We start from the raw sequence: 18,146 nt of genomic DNA on the forward strand, positions 1-18,146 counted from the left end.
TTTCCTGTGCCTAGAAGCATGATTGGTTTCCAGAATCTGATCAGTACACAGATGGTTGTTGTTATTATGGCAGGGCTGCAATGAACAATCAGGATGGTGTTTCAACAAGCATTCGTTTCTCTCTTACTGGTCTGCTGGTCAGGGGCAGCTCTGCTCGGTTTTGACTTGCTGACTCCAGGCTGAGGGTCTGATTGAAGTCTGATCCGTGTGCCTCTGGATCCCAGGAGCACTCCTGTGTGAGACTTGTTGTTACAACAGAGAGCAGGAGAGCTGGGACCCAAGTCAAGCAATATTCCTCCACTCAGCGTACATTACATCTCCTCACGTTCCACGGCCAAGTCCAACATCAATGGGGCAAGGACATTTATTCTTCCCATGGAAGAGGGGAGTGGATAATGGATATTTGATAAATGTTAACATAATATACCACATCTATTATGGGAGTTTTCCTGGAGGAAGTAATGGCAATAAATTGGAAAAAAAAGTTGGGCAGGTATGTTAACTGGAGGTGAAAACACAATCACAAATATAAAAAGGTAAAACTCACCAAGTTGTGACTAAGTGTTATCATGAATTTTCTTATTTCAGAGAAGAGTTGGCATAGTATGTGACAAAAAGCATTACACTTGCAATAAGGTCACTCAAGTTCCAGTTGTGTGATCTTGGTTAAGATGCTTACAATTTGGGGGCCTCTGTTGTTTCATTTGCCAAAAGGAGGAAGCTGTATTAACTAATCTCAAAGTTCTCCCCCAGTATTCTGTGATTTTGTGAGAACTAATAACCACAAAGAATGAGGGGTTGCTGGGATTGGCCTTTGAAGGAATAGAAGGTGTCTAATTTGGTAGAAAGCATCTATTGTTAACCTTGAGAGTTTATTTTTGACATAGACAATAATAAAGAGTTACTACAGGCTCCTGATCTGTGGAGAAATAGTCATAGAGACTTGAGAAATAAGTACTCGTAAGCTCTGTGTGAGATGGTGTGGATGATGCAGACTTTAGTGTGCATCAGAATCACCTGGAGGGCTAGTTAAACTAGATTGCTGGGTCTCATCTCAGAGTTTCTGATTCAGTAGGTCTTGGGTGGGGCCTGGAATTTGCATGTTAAATGCGTTCCTGGGTGCTGGGGCTACTGCTGGTCCAGGGACCACACTCTGAGAATCACTGGTGTCAGGGATATTGTTAGTGCCCTAACAAGGTGCCCTCCATCACAGATGCACCCATCCCCCAGATGCTTTGAAGATGGTCACACCCCAGCTTTCCTGTCTCTGGAGAGGTGTCCTTGGCTAATTGAACCCTCTGGGACAGCCATGGGCAAACTACGGCCCGCGGGCTGGATCCGGCTGTTCTATCCAGTTCTCTTGCTCTCCCCTCCGCTCCTTTACTTTGAATTTATATTAGTTCACACAAACACTCCATCCATGCTTTTGTTCCGGCCCTCCGGTCCAGTTTAAGAACCCATTGTGGCCCTCGAGTCAAAAAGTTTGCCCACCCCTGCTCTGGGAGGTAAAGCAACCCATCCACCAGGTATACTAACGATCAAAGGCTTACAAATGGTTAGTCCCCTCATCCCGAGCTGAAAGCATCCTGTCCTGTCATTGATTCTCTAAAGCTTCGCTGGGATGTAGACTCAAGTTAGTCTCTGACTGAGAGCACATTTTTTTTGTTAGCATTGTGCTCCTGCTATATTCAACTGCCACCACTCCCCTTCCCCTGAGAGCATCTCCTAGATCAATCACATGAACAAGAACTCTCATCTCAGACTCCGCTTCTGGTGAAACTGACTTAAGACAGATGGTCTAGAGCTGGGATAGCCACTTGTATGTTGTTTCGGGGAACTAGACATTAGGTGTTGAGGACATGGTTTCGTGGAATCAGAAATGAGATGATCCAAAGAACTTTTGTTGTTTTTTTAAAAAGATCTTAAATAGATTCACTTACCATGTGTAATGTTTTATGTAAGACTAGAAGCCCAGTGCACGAATTTGTGCACCTTGAAAGGAACTGTGGGCTGCGAGGCTGCGGTGGGCACAGGGGTGGGTCTTAGCCCATCCTTTGCACCCCCGCCTGGCCCCTCCTGCCACAGCCCCCAGTCCCCTGCCTACCAGCAGCCCCACTCCCTCTACCGCTGCTCCCACGCGCTGAGGGTGCAGAGCTATTGGGCCAGAGCCAGCAGTGGGTGTGAGTGGGGCCGGCGCTATCAGTGAGTGCGAGCTGCAGCTGCTTCCCTGATCACCCCTCAGGAGCAGGGGGAGGTGGAGAAGTCCTCAGGGGCAATTGGGGCCAGCAGCTGCCACTCGCACCCGCTGACAGTGCCGAGTGATCGGGTCTGGCGCCGGGCACCAGCAAGCGGTTGCGAGCAGTAGCTCCAATGCTGGCAACGAGTGCGAGCGGGGCTGGTGCCAGCAGCAGGTGCGAGTATCAGGCAGGACCGTGGTGCAGGGGAGCAAAGAATTTTCAGTAACCACCAGAGGCTCGCTCCGATGACAGTGACCAGTGCCCCGCCTTGGTCTGGCACCCCTGCTCACCTGCTCCACCATCTCACTTCCGCCGACACCCGCCATGTTCCATGCTGTGCCACTTGCTGTCAGTGCTCTCCATGTTCCGTGCACATCCCCTGGTGGTCAGTGCACGTCATAGCGACCTGTGTTCGGTTATTTGGTTGTTCGGTTGTTCCGCCATTCGGTCTATTTGCATATTAGGGTTTTATATAGATAGATAGATAGATTTTGGGCAAAGAGGAAGATGTCCAGGTGTGTCCAGGTGGTGGGAACCTGAAGCCTGAGAATATTGTTAGTCTCGTAATAACGGACCCTTTGAAAAGGTTGTTTTGAGAAAGATCAACTTGGATTTCAGCTCGTAAGATCTTGTGTGTTTTAGAGACAGCTGAGAAGGTTCCCTGTAGGTACCTGCATAAATGGAACTTGAATGAGGGCAAATTGTCAGAGCTGGGCTGTAGCTTTGGGAATAATTTTTATAGTTTGCCATTAGATGTGGGAGTTAATGAGGTTACTGAGACATTGAGCTGCAAAGAGCAGGTGGCCTGGGATGGAAACTCCAAGGTTACCTACAGTTATACCTTGAGAGAAAAGCAGATTTGGAGAAAGTAAAGAGAAAGAATCTGAACAAAATGGAAGCATAAAAAGGATCAGGGAGACAGGGAAACGTGGGCCCATTTTTTTTTCCAGTTGGTCAACTTCATTTGGCACACATTGCAATATTGGTATTATAAATGTCTGAGCCCTCAAGAGATTTTAGGCTCTACAGGGGTGTTCATTTTTTTTTTGTCTGTTTGTGTGTGTAGTGATTTGTTTAGACACAAGCAAACATTTTCACTTTAAATTAGTTTCTCAGAATAGTAAATAAATATATTCAGAGAAGATGAGCATTAAACATTTTTTTTTAAAAAAAAATACCTTTAGTGATTTCAGAGAGGAAGGGAGATGGAGAGAGAGATAGAAACATCAGTGATGAGAGAGAATCATTGATCGTCTGCCTCCTAAATGCCCCCTACTGGGCACTTTGCCCACAAGCTGGGCATGTGCCCTAACTGGAGTCAAACCACAACTTCCTGGTTCATAGGTTGACACTCATCCCTGAGCCACACCAACCAGACAGCACTGAACATTTTTAAAGAGGAGATAGGCTGTATGGAAAGATGGGAAAGGTTATTTCAAATAGTCTGTTCTGAAATAAGCCAGTCAGAGAAAGACAAGTGCCATATGATTTTGCTCATATGTGGAATTTAATGAATAAACCGAACTAGCAAGCAAAATAGAGACAGACTCATAGATAGAGAGCTGGCAGGCAGCTTGGGGGATGGAGGTGAGGGGTAAAGGGATTGAGCAAAAAAATAATAAAAAATTAGACAATAATAAAAAAGAACTCATGGACATGAACAACAGTGTGGTGATTGTGGGGGTGGAGGGGGATGGGTGGAGTTGAAGAGAGCACAGAGGGGCTAAATGGTGATGGAAAAGATAAAATAATTTTTTTAAAAAAAGGTCTGTTCTCCCTATTTTATCTATTCCAAGTGAGGAGAGAGGTGTGTGCAAGGGTAAATCCACAGAAATCGAGGGTCAAGGAGGCACTGACAGTGTGACCCAGGGTTTATTATATGTGTATTGTGTGTAGGGCATTGTCCCAGACACTGAGGACAAGTCCAGGATGGACAAGACATGTTCGCTGCTCTCCAGGAACTTTTTGTTGTATGGGAACAGTATCAGTAAGTGATCATAGTTTAAGGACTTTGTGAACTTTTGAATACTGTTTTTTATTCTTCTTAAGTTCTCATTTTCTGCATTCAGAGACTTTCTTTATTCTCCAGCCCTTCTTTGGAAACCTTCTTGATGCATATAAATCTCACCTAACTGTATTTATGTCCCCTCCACACACTTTTTAAAATTTTGATCTTTAAAAGATTGTTAATTGCTTCCATTTTCTAGCTCCTTCCTTGCGGTAATTGGTCCCAGAGTAAAATATTGTCCTTAAATTCATGCTAATTTAAGAATAATATGTTTCATTTCTTCTTTTTAGGTTGTATTTAGCATTTGTCATTGCCTCTCTTAGTTTTGGTTTCATTTTATTTTTGTTTTAGATTATTTTCCCAAAATGTGCCTCTTTATTTTCCTGAATATTCTTAATGACATTATCAATAATCACTAAGTCCATCAGTAAACCAAATTAAAAAGAATAATAATAATATGCCATTGCATTGCATTTAGAGGATATTTTTAGTTTTTGGGTTTTTTTTTTTTTTTTTTTTTTTCTCATTTCATCACTTACTTTGGTCCTTAATTTGGGCTGCATTTGCAAATAGGCTCATTTTATTTTGGCTTTAGCCTCTATTCTTTCTTCTTTTGCTCTCCTGATATGATGTCTAGCTCTTGTCTGTCACATTTTGGAATACTTGAGGTCCAATATCATTTGAATTAATGCACCCTACTTGGCGCCTGGCATCTTTTTCAAACTTGACGGCTAAGACACATTTTGAGTGACTGCCTTATCTCTGGAGAGCACTAACATTTCTTCCACCTTCAATTTGGAGCTTATCCAGAAGCTAATTTCACTTGAAGCTAATTTATTCAACAAATGTTATCAAATGTGTGCTGCATGCAAAGCACAAGTCTAGGTTTGTGGGGGAGATAAAGCAGAATGGACTGAGCTTTTGATTTAGTAACATGTATTAATCTGCCAGGAAAATATATCAGTAATACCCAGGATGAGATAATGTGGGATCAAGGCTATGAGAGGTACAAACTCAATGACAACGGAGTGCCAAGGAAAAGGAACTGGTAGAATTCATTGAAGGCGAGTGTTTCCTAGCAAGCGATGGAGGAGTTTAGCTTGCTGGTCATTCAGGTCAGCCAACCCAGCCCCATTTATATCTCAATATAGACAGTGGTCTGCTGGCAAATGCTTAGCATTGGCTTTCTGGGGGTGGAGGAGGAGTCCTTATTGTGGCATTTGTTCATGTCCATGTGTGAGTGCTTCTGGTTGGCTGATGTCACTGAATATGCAGTTGGGGAAGAAGTGCACAGAGGTGACTTTCCTGGGCCAGTATGAGGTGGTTCCTGTGCACCACCACTAAATACGGGCCAGACATAAACACTAGTAGAATATTTTAAATTTCCTTAAACTTTTTAAAATTCACCATAGGTTTCCTGTAGGGACCACTAGTAAACAGATTTAAAAAAGAAACTCCTGACCCAGCCGGTTTGGCTCAGTGGATAGATTGCTGGCCTGTGGACCACAGGGTCCCAGGTTCCTTTCTGGTCAAGGGCATGTACCTTGGTTGCAGGCTCTTCCCTGGCCTGGGCCCTGGTCAGGGCTCATGCAGGCGTCAACCAATTGATGTGTTTCTCTCACATCGATGTTTCTCTCTCTTTCCTTTCTCTTCCACTGTCCCTAAAAATCAATGGAAAAATATCCTCAGGTGAGGATTTAAAACAAACAAACAAAACAAAACAAAAAAAGAAACTCCTTGGTTTTGTGGAACTAGAGGCAGGGGAAAGACCTCATTTTTATATTGGATTTGGTTTACCCCCTTTATCCTGAGAAGTAGACAGGGTTAAAATAAAGCGAGCGCAGTGGACCTAATTTGGGGACTACTGGGCCTCTAGGAAGAAAAATTGATATAGTATATGGCTGCTGAAGACAGAAGAGGGCTCTGGGATTTAATGGGCCCTAGATAACATTTGATGTTGGCCACTAAAAGTGAATAGGATTTATTGCTATTAATTCTAAACATTTTTATTATGTGTTTAACAAGTGGGGGAAAAACAGGATTTCATGTAAAATGTAAAATCCCCATTTGAATATATAATGACAGGATATTTTTACTTTTATTTCTATATCATATGCTTTAATGGTGGTGATATTCATGGAGAATATAATATTTATGTGCTTGTTTTTTTCAATTGCAGTTACTTCACTTATGTGTTTCTAAGCATTCTCACAGTTTGCATACTTCATTTTTTAAAGATTGATATAGGTCTGTATGAGTTTAATAGTAAGAAAAATTCTTAAGACATGGACACAAGTTGGTGGAGAAGGGAATGAGTAAAGGCACCTAAATGGAAAAAATCCAGTTTGTGGGTGAAGAACATCAAGATGCCCAGGAGAGCCTGGAATTTAGGGGAGTGTGTCTAAGTCAGCTGGAGCTGCTATAAAAAAAATACCATAAATTGCGTAGTTTACGAAGCAAAAATTTATTACTCACGGTTCTGGAAACTGGGAAGTCCAAGATCAAAGTGCCAAAAGGTGCCATCAGAGTCTGTTGCTGATGAGAGCTCTCTTCCTGTCTTGTAGACAGCCGCCATCTTGCTCACATGGCCTCTCCTCAGTGTGTGCTCCTGGAAAGAGAGAGAGGGAGAGATGAAGTGAGGGAGAGAAAGAGGAAGAGAGAGAAAGAACTTCCTCTTCTTATAATGGCATTTATTATAAGGGACTAGTCCCATCTTTGGCGGCTCCACCCTCATGATCTCATCTACACATAATTGCCTCCCAAAGGCCTCACCTCCAAAGGCCATCACATTAGGGATTAAGGTTCAATATATGAATTCTGGGAGGACCCAAACATTCACCACATAATAAGGTAAATAGAAAGTAGGTTTGGAAAAGTTAGTTGGACCAAATTACAGGGTGCCTTTCAAGTTCAATAAGGAAGGTAGGAAAATTTTGAAGTTAATTAATGCTATGGAAGACATTGATCATGAGAATAGCATGATCAGACCTCAGCTTTGGGAAAATTCATCTAGCAAGAAACAGTTGCTTCTTAGCTTTTGTTTGATTTTGGCTTTATCATCAAGAACCAGCTGGCTGGGAAAGGGCTTGGACTAGAATCTTTTTTTGTAGAAAAATGTATCTGCTACTAAAGCCTCAAGGACTTGCTGGAAGGTTTCATGCATAATACAAAATTCATAGCCAATGAGGAAATAGCCCAGGTGCTGACCTGCAAAATAGTTGCTACTGATCTTCAATTAGGGAAGCATAAAAATTGAGAGTAAGTTTTTAGAAACTTTTACATTAATTTGATAGAGTAATTTTATGTTTGTTAAATCTAAAAAAAAAATTGGACTCTTTATATTATGTTCTTTATTATTAATGTATTTTCATTGTGTTTTACAAAGGGATTGCTCCATAGTTTCTTGCAAATTAAAAATGACAAATTGAGCCTTTACTATTGAGGGTTTGAGAAGCACTGAGTGTAAAACCATTAAGAGCAGACACTGGGATGTTCAAATCCTCACGCCATCACTTGCCACCTGCTTGGCTTTAGGTTAGTTATTTAAATCCTCTGACTCACATTTCTTGGGATAATAGTGGCCACTTCATAGGAGAGGGTTAATGTGAGGGTTCATTAAGATTTTCTAAAGTTGTCAGCCCAATGTCTATTGTTTGGTATGCATCCTTTAATATATATTATTAACTCAAGTGTGCTCATGAATAGTGAAAATAATTTTAGCAGAACCTGGATAATTTTAGAGGTGATGTTTTCATCCCAGAAATGCTCAACTGTTTCCCTCACAATTACTCCTTCTTTCTATTAGGTTCCTGTGGAAGCAATATAGGAAACAACAGATAATTATGAGTCAAAAACACCACTTTATTAATAGTTGCACCTACCTAATGCAGAGCTGGTAAAAGCCTGAGTTCATCTGGTGAACAATTACTCAGCAAAAACAAATGTATGCTGAGGGTCCCCTGTGTGCCAGACCGTGTGCCTGAGGATACATGGAACCACGTCAGACATGTGGAGCTGAGTCAGTGAAGGAGACAGGCTGAAATGAAAACCATCACATAAATAAGTGGATGCTCTGTCTGCAATTACCAAGGAGATGTATTGGGGAATATGTACGTAAAAGGGTGTTTTTGTTTTGTTTAGGAATGCCAGATAAGCCTTCTAGAGGAGATTATGCTTAAATTGAAACTTTAAGTAAGAATGAATAGGCATTACCTACGTACAAATGTATGACAGAGAAACTGCCTGTGCAAAGGCCCTGTGATAAGAAGGAATAGGACAAACATAAAGAGCTGGACTATAGATAATAAGGGATGGCATAGCATGAGATGAAGATAGAGAGCTAGGGGTTAGATCAGGTGGGTCATTTTTTTAAAAAATTTAATTTATTTTTTTATTTCAACAAAAATGATTTTAAATATAATGTTACATGCAATAAACATTAATATTTCAAGAAAAATTATTTTAAATATAATAATGTTACATGCAATAATACCAATTATTCAAGAAAGATGCTCATTCTCTATGTGGTCTCCACCTTCGGTCCTTGGGTATCATGGTTCTCTCCTGTGAGTTTTCCGTTGATTATTCAGGAAGCCTTTCCGAATTTCAGTTGTAATTCCAGCTTGTTCCTGGGAGCATGTCCGTGCAGCATCCACCTACTCTGCTGCCATTTTTAATCTTCTCCATATCTCCATCCAGGTGGGTCTTTATGAGTCATCCTCGGGAATTTTTTTTCCTAACAGCAATGGAAGGCTATTGAAGCGTTTTAATCTGGGGAGGGGATGTAGTATAATTTGTGATAAGCACACTTTTAAGGTAATCTCTGCCTCTTGCTATTACACCCTGTAGAATCCCCTCTCCTTGAGTAGGGCTAGAACTTGTGACTTGCTTCTAGCCAATAGAATATGGAAAAGATGGTGGAATTTCACTCTTATGGTAATATCATTTGAGACTCCATTTTAACAGATTAGAGCAAGAAATTATCCTTGCTAGCTTGATGAAGTGAGCAGACATTTGAGGAAGTGCACATGACAAGGAACATAGTGAAACCTCCAGGATCAGAGAGCAGCTTCCAGTGGACAGCCAGCAAAAAACTGGGGCCCTTCCTTACACAGCTGCGAGGAAATGGATTCCACCAACAACCTGCACATCCTGGAAGAAGACTCTTCCCCAGTCAAGCCTTCAGATGAAAATATAGCCCAGCTGACAACTTTATTGCAGCCTGGAGAGCCCTGAGCAGAGGACATAACTGAGTCTAGACTTCTGACCCATAGAAACTGAAATGATAAATTGTGTTGTTTTAAGCCACTCAATCTATGGCAATTTGTTTTGCAGCAATAAAAACTGAGACTTGGTGTTATGAGAACATCTCTGTGGTTGCTTATAGATAACAGATTCAAACAGAAAAGGATGGATGATAATAGATCAGTAACTAGATAAGAGATGATGCAGTAATGGTGGAGGAGATGGAGAGAAGTGGAATGATTTTAGAAATATTCTGTATGCAAGCTCTGTGATTCTCAGTCTGAATACATTCAAAGTAAATTTGAAAACAAAGAAAAACAAAAACAAATGACAAAGAGAAAACCCTTGAAAGCATCCAGAGGGAAAGATAAGACACTGACTCTCAAAGGAGCAAAAATAACACAGACAAGTAACATCTCAACAAATAAGATGGAATTCAGATGACAATAGAATGATATCTGTAAAGTGCTGACAGAAAATAAAGACCACGCTAGATTTCTCTGTCTTGTGAAATTGTCTTTTAAAAGTCAATGTGAAATAAAGACATATTTGGATAACTAAAAACAGATATTTTGTCAATCGCAGACCTTGACTACAGAAATTCTAAAGGAAATTCTTCAGGCAAACAAAAATCCCATTAGAAACACAAAAATAAGAAATGAAGAGCAACAGAAGTGACAAGTGTAAATGAATATTGATGTACAAAATAAAAATGTCTTGGGATCTAAGTAGAATATATAGAATTAAAATGCACTATAACATATTAGTCAAGCACATCCCCAGGGAGCAACCTGAAGCTGCTAAAGTGAAGGCAGTAAAGGGTTCAAGGGTCCAAAGCTTTTACTGCATAGTAATCTCATGTGCTGGTAATCCTGGTTATCCAAAGTCATTGTCCTAATTGGTTGGATTCAGAACTCTTCTGGGAGGACAGAAATCTTGAAATGGTGAGCAGAGTTATGTCTGGCATGATATGGGACATTTCCCCTAGGAATTGTCATAGCAAATGATACATCACATTAACTCTTCTCTATTAAAATAGCCACGCTACAAATACTTCATTGTTAAACATTGGAAAGAAAGAATGATGAGTATTGACCTGTCGTGGATGCCTTTTTTTTTTTTTTTACATAGGTGTGCTTATCTTTGCAACCTCTGACAGCATCGTATATAAAAATTACCCATCCATGGTTCAGACTTGCAAAACTCTCAGTGCCTCTGGTGTTAAGCCTGTGGAGAATTTTGCTTGTTGCTTTCTTATTGACAGCTATGATCGAGTTTAGGATTATTTTGCACTTACTGGGTTCCTCAAGCACAATTTCTCATGTTTCAGTATCTTCCCTACTTCAAGATTGTCAAGGGTGTTATGATGGTAATTTCCAGGAGTTTCATTATATCACTGAAAGCTTCTCTTCTTGATTTTGTCTTAAGGAAAAAAAAAAAAAAGAGTAATGGACTAGGTTTTCATTCACCTATGAGATCTACTTGTCTTTATAAAAGACTATGGCTTGTCTTCAGTGGATTGGTTTCTAAAACAGAATGTTATTTTATTGCTGATATTATGTATGAATTCTTACCTCTTCCTTTTCACATAGCAGCTTGACTGTCAGAAACCTGGGAGTTCAGCCTAAATTATTTGTCTTTTGTGTGCAGGTATGCACTGCTTTCCCATTCCCCTCTGCCACATTTACCCCCATCGCCCCCACTGCTGTACAGGACCTGGCTGTGTGGCGTCCTTATCCTGGGATTTCTGTAACCAAGCACAGAGCCCCATCCCCAGTGGCTGCACAGCTCCGGCTCCCTCACAGCAGTGAAAACAGAGGCTTGTCTGACGCTGACTTGGTAATGGTCCTGAGTTAACAATTTCAGTTTTAACATGGTGTATGTTTTCAGAGGCTTCTGTAATCAGCTCCTCAGCCTGTACTTTTCTGTCAGTTAGTCCAGATCTGACACTGAGCCTCCCAGCTTCCCTCTCCCGTGGCATTTTGGGTGGCAGGTTTAGCCCACTGCTGAGATTTGAACACACAGCAGAGAAAACGCCGAAGGTCAGTGCTCTCCACGTGAATTATTCCCAGCTCTGATGATGACCTTAGGGACTAAGCTTCTTTCACAGGGACATCTTCACACTTTACTTTCTTCCTGGGATATTAATATCAAAGGACCTTTTCCCCGGGTTTGTGAGGATGCCATGCTGAGGAGAGCTGTGCTTCTAGAACCAAAGTGTTGCTCGGCATTGGAAACTCTTGGAACCTTGGCATAGCTCTCATACCCACAAGTGCTGTTTGCAGCTTTTACCTTGCATACTTGGGGCAAAAATAATACGGGTCAGGAGATGTCTCAGTGGGCACAATGGCTGGATTTCTCCTGGGGACATTTAGTCAGTATAGTCAGGCACCTACATCTTAAGAGGAAATTCTATTCCCCTCAGCAGTCTCCTGTGTTCCCACGTACTCTTGGTTCTTCTTAGACTCGAGTTCTAGGGAAGAACCGGGACCCACTGATGTTCCCGGAGAAGGGAAAGGACGGAAGATGGATGCAGAATATGGATAGGGCAGAGAAGAGCACACAAAACTGCCCAGGCTCTTTTATAGATTCCTGGGTCACACCCCCGTCTAGAGAATCAGAATTTCAGGAGGCTGTGCCCAGGGATCTGTGCTCGTTCAGAGCTCCCCACACTGGTTTGGAACATCATCCTGTTTGGAAACTACTTCCCTGGGGCAGTTGTCCCTGCTTGTCACGTGGACTTGATAGAGGTGCTTATAACCAAGACTTGATCTGTGTGTGGTCAGATCTCGGATGCAAAGCTGGGACTCAAAGGTATTAGCGAAAAGGGGAGACCATGAGAGAGACATGAACTGTCTTACTCAACAGCAAGCATATATGGTCCAGTCATTCACTGAACACATATTCATTGTGCACCTACTGTGTGCCAGGTGCTTTTCTAGGTGACAGCAGCGAACAAGACAGAAAAATCCCTGCTTTCAAGGACATTACAATCGGTCAGCCAACGAACCAAGTAAACAGAACCACTTCTGTCTACATTAAATATATTAAATCTGGAATCGCTCATCAATACATATTGATTGATAAGTTAGGACCAACCTTGTGTTATATTCCATGTACCTTAGTCAAACAGCATTAGAACCTATTCTTGTGTACATTCCCCAGGTTTCTGTGGCTATAGACAGGCAAAATCTTGCAATTCTTTTTGAGCGTAAGTCACTTCCTTGTTGTCAGGCTTTGTTTATGCCTCTGGAGCATGCGGAGATCTAAACCTAGTTATGAGTCCAAGGGCACAAGGGTGGCTTGTCTAGTTTATGGCGGGGGTCATATCATAAATACCAAGGAAAGGCCGTTTTCTGATCCTTCTGGTCATGCTCTCTCAGTGTGTTTAATGTGCAGCCTTCAAGCTGCAGAGAGTAGTTTCTGAAGTTAGACCTCTTAGCATTCCATGAGGTTATAAAGCAGTGGCTCTCAACTGGGAGCGGTTTTGCCCCCCAAGAAACATACTGGTATGATTGTTGAACTGGGAAGGGGGTGCTACTGGCATTTAGTGGGTGGAGGCCAGGGATGCTGCTAAACACCACACGGTGCACAGGGCAGCCTTCACATTATACAATTATCCAGCCCCAAACATCAGCAGTGCTGAGGGTGGGAAACCCAGATATAAGTGGACTCACTGATGATAGATTTATTTCATGTTGGAGGTCCAAATAACGAAAAGAAACCTGAATTTACGTGGGCTCTGATGATTTTATTCTAGATTCATTTTCAACTAATACTTACTGGGTTTCTACTGGATGACTCTTCCTGCATAATTACCTCAGGCACCCTGGGATCTAGGCACCACAAACCTCTTTTTATAAAGAGGAAACGGAGTTGAGAGAGGTTCTTGCCCAATGAGTGGCACAGCAAGGATCTGAACTCAGGACCTCTGCTCTAGAGACCAACTCAGCCAGAAACAGCTGTCCCGGTGGCACCACGGGGTCCTTACATGGCAGTGTTTCTCTTTCAGGAGGCCTTGCTGGTTGCTCGAGGTCTGGCTGTATGATGTCACTCACATGGTCAACGTCCTGCTGGGAAGTAGTACTGAATTCTTTTGCTTTCAAAATTGGCTCTGTTAGAGATTGAACAGGTGATGGCACGTAATTATTCCTTTCCTTCTCTGCCTGTGTTCTCCGGTCTCATTCAGAGGCACAAAAGAGACATATTTCTATAGTTATATAGGCAGGGAGTGCCATTGGGTTGTTGTGAGTGTGTCTGAGCCATGTGACATGGAATGAAGGCTGAACAGGCCATTTTGTCTGCTTCTTTCAACTTCACAGTGTGGTGACCAAGGGACTCCATACTTGTGAAATGAAAGGCCACTTGGGGAGACCCTGCATACCCATGTCTTCCCTTCACTGAACCCAATGCTGCCCAGTGCTGGCTCCTGGAGACTTGAAACTGCTTGGGAAAAGGAAACTTGTCATTTCCATTGTCATTTATGAGCTTTGGGAAGCTGGGGTAGATGTTTCCCCTGGCCGGGCAGTGCCCCTGGAGCAGGCCTGCAATCAATTCCTAACCTGTTCCCGGGCAGCTCAGGAATCGTGCAAGTGACTTAATCGCCAGTGATTAAACATTAAGTGCTTTCTAACATGTAAACATTAGGCTCGTTTATGATTGTGAAAGCAACAGTAAAGCAAGGGGGAGAGGTTACTGCGTCTCCACTTGTGCAGCAAATTGAGTTTCTATCGACAAGGAGAAGTGCTTCTCCCAAGAAGCGCCTCCAAGTGCCTGGATGAGAAGATGGGCTTTGGTTTGTAGGTTTAAAAAAATACAATAATCACATTTACAGAGATGAAGCTGTCAACACTACCCCTAACACTGCAGATTAATTTTGACAGTCATCTTTATAATGCAGGGGAGAGAGCTAGCCTGCCTCCCTGGGGAATGTCTAGGGATGAGACCAGACAAATGTATTTGCTGTGGTTGCTTTGCTGTATTTTGTCTTTAATTTTTTTTTCTTATTCTGCAAACTTTCATCTGTAGGTGTGAACACATTAGCATAAATAACTTTGTACTCTGGGCATATTTTTATGTCTGTTTTTATGTGTGCACAGCTTTTTATTTTTCTGGAATTGCACACGTTCACACAAAAGATGGCACTCACAATGATAGCTAGCAATTGCTGAGTGTCTCCATGCGCCCGGCACTTTTGGTCTTAGGTGCTCTGTATGTGCTGACTGGGTTGGGGCACACTTATCCCTTAGGGACAGACATTCGTGGCCCGGGTGTCTAGTAGAGGACAGGGAAGCACCTGAAGCTGAGGAAATGTTGGGAAGTAGCACAGATGGGACTTGAATCCAGGCAGTCTGGCTCGGGGTCGGTGTGCTGAGCGCCTTACCCTGGGCTTGCTCTACCCGCTTCCTTTTCTCTACATGTGAGGAGACATTGTGTTCCTGCAGGATTTGTGGGCTCTGGGCCATGGGGCCTGGAAAGTGGGGGTGAGGGCGATTAGAGGAGAGGCAGGGATGCTGAGCCTGTGGTCCTCCCAGATAGGAGTCGCTCAATTAAGATGTTCTACTTTCCTGCTTTACTTGCTGGGGCACCAAGCGAGCCACCACTAGGCCCATAGGTCGGCTTTAAGTTGGGGAGGTTAGAGCTATAACGAAAGGATTGGCTTGAAGGGACTGAATTCTCATTCTCACAGGAAGTGTACATATCACATATGTTAATTTACTTGGTTAAACCATTTCACACTGCCAACATTAAACTATTCTCAACCTACCAGAATAGCAATTTCCTGTGGTACAACTATATCTATGTTTAGGTTATATTTATAACTACAGATGAAACAACCCTTAATCAGATTTGGCAATTCGGTGGGATGATTTTCCCTTTGTACCATCCAGACATTTTCCTTTGCTCATAGATTATTTATTCTTCATCCTCACTCCCTCAATTGGGGACCACAATGGCATTTCTTTTTACCTGATTAAATCATTACTCAGCTGTCTTCTAGTTTGCATTCATTATGAACATCAGGCTACCTTTTTATTTTAACCCTCTGTGTCCTTTTCCCTTAAGTTTGTCTTTTCACAACTTCCAGAGAAGAATCCTATATAATAAAAGCCTAAAATGCTAAGTGTCTGGTTAGTCATTCAACCAATCAAAGTGTAATATGCTAATGATATGCTAAGGCCGCTCAACCGCTCACTATGATGTGCACTGACCACCAGTGGGCAGATAGTTGACCGGTCGACCAGTCACTATGACATGCACTGGTCACCAGGGGGCAGATGCTCTGACTGGTAGGTTAGCTTGCTGCTGGGGTCTGGACAATCAGAACTGAGCAAGACAGGCAAGCATGCCCTGGAGCCCTCCCATGGCCCTCCTGGCTGGCCAACCTCTTGCATCCCTCCCCAGCCCTGATTGTGCACCAGTGGGGTTTCTCAGCCTGGCCTGCACCCTCTCGCAATCCAGGCTGAGGGATTCCCACCCCGCCCCCCAAGTGCACGAGTTTCGTGCACTGGGCCTTTAGTCTTATATAATAGAGGATACTTTCAGCAGCAATGTTGAAAAGCTAAAGAAGGTTACAAAATATAGAGAAATATTTTTAAAAGCCCTTTCATCCTATTATCAGTATTTTGGCTTGCCATGGCTTTTTCATTTCTTTCAGTTGATCTTATTTGAAACTATGCCAGCTTGCATGCAGCACTGACATGTCATGTTCTTCTTGCTCACTTTTCCTTGTTTACATGTGGGCAGTGTGTCCCAGAAGGGAAACCCTTTGCCTCTCAATGGTCAGCTTTCTCCTCTGCTTCAAGGAACACTCAAGAAATATACAGATTCAGGCTGAGACAAGAAATGCTCTTCCATGAAGAGGCTGTAGGAAGGGCCTTGGCTAGGAGTCGAGATTGGCAGAATGACCAGCCTTCTACTTTTTCAAGAGTTCTGCCTTTTGCTTCATGATTCATCTCTTTTATAAAGTCTCTAAATGTGAACACATACCTCTTTTCAATCATGAGTCTAAGATTATATTTCCAGAAAAGCTCAGTTGTCTTTGAAATGAGCCACCTCCTGCCATCTCAAAGATAACTCCTTTAAAGTAAGTGGATCAGGAGGGTGTATGTCTGGAAAAAAACAGGAAGGAAAGCATTATTTATCTATGTTATTGAGAACTGGTGTGACACAAAGATGTCAATATGCATATTTTCATTTATCTTTATGTTGAACAACTAAGTGAACTGTGAGAATGAGACCCAGAGCCGCGTGCAGGTCAGAGAATTAGAACTGCAAGCAGAGGAGCGGGACATGCTGACAGGTTATGTAAAAAAGAGAGGAAATGAAAAAGCTGACCGTGGCCTGGCCAGCGTGGCTCAGTAGTTGAGCGTTGACCTATGAACCGAAGGTCAAGGTTCTATTCCCGGCCAGAGCACATGCCCGGTTTGTGGGCTTGATCCTTAGTGGAGGGCAGGAGGCAACCGATCAATGATTTCCTCTCATCATTGATGTTTCTATTTCTCCCTCTTTCTTCCTCTCTGGAATCAATAAAAATATATTCTTTTTTAAAAAAGAAAGGAAAAGCTGACCATGGTGTTGACTCTGTGAAACTGTGAAGGGCACATCATTTTCCATCCTTATTTTTTTTCCTCATTAAAAAAATATCAAAGATAAACTAAGATGACTAAGAATTTCCTAACAACTTAGTGATCCTATGAGCTCTCTTATATGTCAGAATTTTCTTTGCAAAGTTCTTTAAGAGGACCTGGAGACTTTTTCAAGAAGAGTAATAAATAGAATTAAAGAGTTTGTAGGTAAGACATGTGAGTGAAGGGAAGGTTTAGAAAGCAAGAATTATTTTGCCTTGGAAGAGAAAAAACAAGAGGCTGATATAATTTTAAGATAACAAAATAATATAAAAATACAAATCTAGTTAGAAGCCTAGCTTTTCTTTAAAGCTAATATGTTATGATTTGAAAAGAATGCAATATGCTCATTAGAGAGAACTATAAAACTAGTAAAGAATCCACTCACACAAAAGCAAAAACATAATTGCATCCTTCAAACTCACCTTTAATCTTTCATTGGCTTGTCTTTTAGCACTTTTCTCTGGTTAAAAAAATACCTACATAATGTTGCATATTATATAATTCAGTTATCTTGTTATTTTAAATTTATATGAAAATGAGCATTCCTAAATGTTATCATTTTTGCAAATATAGCTCCATTTTATTCTCTTGTGAGATTATGCCATGGTTTATATAGCTATATAATTTTTTGCTTCTAGTCATAACCTTGCAGAAAACATTTTGCATAGCATTTTGCTATATATTTTTACTATTTCTCCATAACAGAATACTGTTCCTGAGATTCCTAGACCAATGGGAATGAACAAGTTTGAGGTTGTTGATAATGTTGTCAAATTGTCTTCCAGAAGAGTTATATTCTATCAAGTTACATTCCTAACAATAATGTGCTTCCCGTCTCACCAGTGAGCTTCCCAGAGGTTATAATTAAATAAATTGTATTACATTTTAATTATATAATTATCTTTTAATTAGAGGCTAATTTGAGAGGGAGAACCATATTTCGCTCTCTTCCCCTCTTTCTCTCTCCCCACTCTCTCTTTCACACACACACACACACACACACATACACACACACACACTTACTTG

This window comes from Plecotus auritus (assembly GCF_963455305.1).
Source record: "Plecotus auritus genome assembly, chromosome: 7".
In the NCBI taxonomy this organism is placed as follows: domain Eukaryota; kingdom Metazoa; phylum Chordata; class Mammalia; order Chiroptera; family Vespertilionidae; genus Plecotus; species Plecotus auritus.